This window comes from Clinocottus analis, unplaced genomic scaffold (genome assembly GCF_023055335.1).
Source record: "Clinocottus analis isolate CAN_PGR_092001 unplaced genomic scaffold, fCliAna1.0.p SCAF_14, whole genome shotgun sequence".
NCBI lineage: Eukaryota > Metazoa > Chordata > Actinopteri > Perciformes > Cottidae > Clinocottus > Clinocottus analis.
Window position 1 is genome coordinate 17,655,572 of NW_027175865.1, and position 4,397 is coordinate 17,659,968.

Sequence of the window (4,397 nt, forward strand, 5' to 3'; positions counted from 1 at the left end):
GCCGGTGAGGCTCCTCCACTCATCGTTCCTGTTGATGCTCAACCACGATCAGCTGGTCCACGATAGACACACACACACACACACACACACACACACACACACACACTCACACACACACACACACACACACACACTCACACACACACACACACACACTCACACACACACACACACACTCACACACACACACACACACACACACACACACACTCACACACACACACACACACACACTCACACACACACACACACACACACACACACACACACACACACACACACACTCACACACACACACACACACACACACACAGCCAGACACCCATCCTCATATTCCAGCATCTGTCTCCCCCGGTAATAAAAGCATGTGAGAGAAATGGATGAATCAATCAGTCAAGGGATACACACATGCAGCAGCCACACGCGCACACACACACACACACACACACACACACTATGAGACGCTGATGCATGAGACGGGTGCATAGTACACCTGGCCACAGGCTTAGGACAAAATGGAAGTGATAAAAAGGGGAGGAAAGGAAGAGATGCAAAAAAGAGAAAAAGTGTGTGTGTGTGTGTGTGTGTGTGTGTGTGTGTGTGTGTGTGTGTGTGTGTGTGTGTGTGTCTGGCCGGTCGTGAGGCGTCACAGCATCGTAGATCTGCTGCAGAATGAAGACAGTGGAAAACAAAACACACACACACACACACACACACACACACACACACACACACACACACACACACACATGCGCGGACGCAGGCAGGAAATTGTCGTGCAACATGTTGCTGTGAGCTGATATTACTGCGCTCTACAAACGGTGGATCAATAGGTATTTCCAGAGCGTAGAGGAAGTGGCTGTGATCATGTGCTCCCTCGTCCGGTGATCTATCAGCGAGCTGTTGTGTGTCACTGCGGCTTCTCTCCTCCTCTTGTAAATAAAGGAAGCCGTGACTGTGACGAACATCCCTACTGAGACCCAAACGAACAACGTTCTGCGTCTTCAAGTAAAAACTAAAACGTGATGAGAACGCACAGACGACCCCAAAAAGAGATCTGCGTGTGCGTGGTGGTGGATGCCATGGAGCTGTGAAGCTACACAACACACACCGCTGAGTGGCACTCTGTGGGTCCTGGAAAGACTGATTGAGCGTGTACAATAAGCGCAAAGTGTTTATATGCAGTTTTAAAGTAAAGGTCAATGAGAAGGCACTTAGGCGTTTAGTAGCGAGCGCTCTGTGTTCTTTATTTGGATTATCACTCTGCAGAGTGAACTTAGAGTTTAAGTGGGCAGCAGCTTAAACAAGCAGGCGTGATTCTGCATCTGTGTTCTCAACAGGGAGAAGTGCAGTCCATGCTGCAAATGTTAACGATTAAAAATACATGATTCAACCTTGATGTCACCTCTAAAAACATGTGTGGTTGTTTATCAATGTGTAGAAATAATTAGGTTAAGTATGCAAAGAGGAGTCAATGCAGAAGAGTCTTACATACATTCTCTCTCCTGACCACCAGGGGGCGCCTCCTCTGGTTGTATAGAAGTCCATGCTTCATGTGTTAAAGCTGCATTCTCTCTCCTGACCACCAGGGGGCGACTCCTCTGGTTGTATAGAAGTCTATATAAGTGACTCTACTTCTCTCTTGATGTATTCCCTCAGTAAACATCGTAAACATGAGTTTATGTCTCAATCTCTAGCTTCAGGTCTTCTTCTATACAGCATGATGTTCATTTAGTACATTGTGGTCATTTAAAGTCAAACAGACCATAAAGAGGAGTATGCTTTAGGGCGGGGCTACAAGGTGATTGACAGGTCACTACAGCAGCATTGTCCAGTCCGTGTTCACATCTTAGTTAATTAAACCCTTTCACAGAGTGTTTTCAGTTCATATACAGTCATTGTGACACGTTGGTCGTCTAAAATGTCGTATTAAACATTCAGTTGCACAGAGTTCCTCTCCTGTCGCTTCTGCTTGCAAAAAAAAACAAGATGGGTGACGTCACAGTTTATATACGTCTGATCTACGGACCATATGAGAAACACACAGAGTGAACCCTCAGTGGTCACTTTATTAGGTACACCTGTTCATTCTAATGCAATACAAACAACGCCTGCTATACTTCTATGATGTTTTCAGGGGGTGTGGGTCATAGGTCATGTTGGATCGCTTCATACTGAGAAATGTTCCTAATATTCTACTCCCCTCTTGTGTCGAAATGGGAAGAAAAAAATGAAACTCCTCTCTGTATAATGGAGCCGAGCTCCAAAGCTCGAGTGCAGAATCCTGCAGTTTAGACGCAAGATAAAAATGATTGATTGGTCATTTGGAGGGTGAAAAAGAGGCACTTTAAACAGCAGAGCGATGACGGTTACTCAGCACCCCGTCAGACACAAAACTATGCACCTCCTAAAGGTGGGTTGCAGTAAGTAAAGCAGGGCCAGCTGTATCCCTATAAGAGCCGTTCCTACATTACTGAAGCTGCATCACCTATAAAGCTCAATAAACAAAGTGACCGAGCTGCCAAATGTGCATCCTCTCACGGCACCGGCACTAAAGACCCGCCTCCACGTTCAACCCGAAAAGCGTTTTCGCTGCTTTGTATGCGAATATATGGAAACAATCGATGCATGGATCTGGCGAGGCCTGCGAATGTACGCAGACGGACCCGCGGGTCAGTTGCTGTGATGCAATAACTCATCTGGTGTGACCCCCCCTCCCACCCCTCCACCTCGCTTGACGCAAAGCCAAGCCTGAAGGCCCACCGGTAACGTGGAGCAGCTCACACACACACACACACACACACACACACACACACACACACACACACACACACACACACGTCGGGAGCTGGTCCCTGTTTGATGGTGTCGTAGATGGAGCTGAACCACTTGTTCCGCCCGCCGTGTTTCTCTCTCACTCCACTCGCACGGATCGATTTCAAAGGACTTTGAAGGCCGAACAGTGAGGCTGCTTTTGCACCAACAACTCTTGATGCACCTGTGAGTTGGTGCAACTAGCAGCCACTCAGAAGGCTCGCACACCCTACGACCGCATCCCTCTAACAACACATATGTGATTCAATACGCATGCCTGTTAATGCGCCACATGTGCAGCGCGGGGAGCCCAGACTCAGTGGAGCGACGCACCGCGGGTATCCAGCCTTATTTTGTTCACCCATCGATTGCTCCCGGAGCATGAAGGACGTTCTGGCAGCGACTTCAGCTGGCTGCGTTTTCTTTTCTTTCTTTTTTTTCTAGATCCGCACGGAGGAGGAGAGAACAGTTAAGGCGAGATGGACAGAGCGTCACTTTTCTTTTCTCTTTTTTTTTTCTGCAAATGACGACTCACCGAATGTGAGGCATGCCGGCACAACACCAGCACGACCGCGTCCCCCCCCTCCCTCCATGGTGGATGAGGTCAACAGAGGGTCCCCCCTTTTTGTTTCTTCTTCTTGAGAACATTGACTCTATACGGCCCCACCGAGTGCCCTTGAGCAAGGCACTGAAACCCCTCAATGCGGCACATACCTTTCCAACCTTGACTCATCGGTCGTGCTAAATAAGTGCACCTCTGGTTCAGGGCTCAGTTCCTCCTCCCAGCTGGCAGACCAGTAACACCACCCACTTCCTGTCCCATCACTGATTTGTTGTCTCTTAGTTTGGGATTAAGAAGCAAGCTGCGGAATATGTGACACATTTCCACACACACTTTTACACATTAACACGGTGGCAAAACAGAATATACACCAGACGTCCTCCACTTACCCTGTGATGTTTGGAAGAAGAAGAAGAAAAAGAAGAAGAAGAAAAAGAAGAAGAAGAAGAAGAAGAAGAAGAATTCTCCTCACAGCTTCTTTGCAGCTATTCTCACTGCACTGTTTTGGTCCAGAGCAGGTCCTCCCTCATGTGAGAAATAACCTTCGTGTTTAACTCACCTCTCTCTCTCTCTCTCTCTCTCTCTCTCTCTCTCTCTCTCTCTCTCTCTCTCTCTCTCTCTCTCTCTCTCTCTCTCTCTCTCTCTCTCTCTCTCTCTCTCTCTCTCTCTCTCTCTCTTTCAAAGCAGATGAATGAACCGCTGCGTCTCCCTTGCCAACACATTTGCATAAGGCCCGCCCCCCAACCTCTTCCGCTCGCGACGATTGGCCGGCACGACGGCTTTTTCTTTTTTTAAAGGCGGATACTTTTCATGCGATTCGACGGAGCCGCACGTCAATAGAGAGCTCGCGCTGTGTGGCCGCGCGTGCGCACAGCGCTGTGCCTTCGCGTCGTATCCGTGTAGAGAGAGAGAGAGAGAGAGAGAGAGAGAGAGAGAGAGAGAGAGAGAGAGAGAGAGAGAGGCAATATTATACACAAGATAACTGTTATAATATACAATAACATAATTCTTTTATAGTGGG

General features: G+C 48.1%; 1 protein-coding gene across 2 annotated transcripts in view; it reads right to left on the reverse strand.

Annotated features, from left to right (window-relative positions):
- Positions 1-3,980, reverse strand: part of LOC137784630 (visinin-like protein 1) — a 15,370-nt gene extending 11,390 nt beyond the window's left edge. Inside the window, exon 1 of one of the 2 annotated variants that reach the window (XM_068575456.1) lies at positions 3,849-3,980. The gene's annotated coding sequence lies outside the window, so the exon portion shown is untranslated. Of the gene's footprint in view, positions 1-3,765 lie in introns of both variants that reach the window. The other variant, XM_068575455.1, reaches the window with a different exon arrangement.
- Between the last annotated feature and the right edge of the window lie 417 nt (positions 3,981-4,397).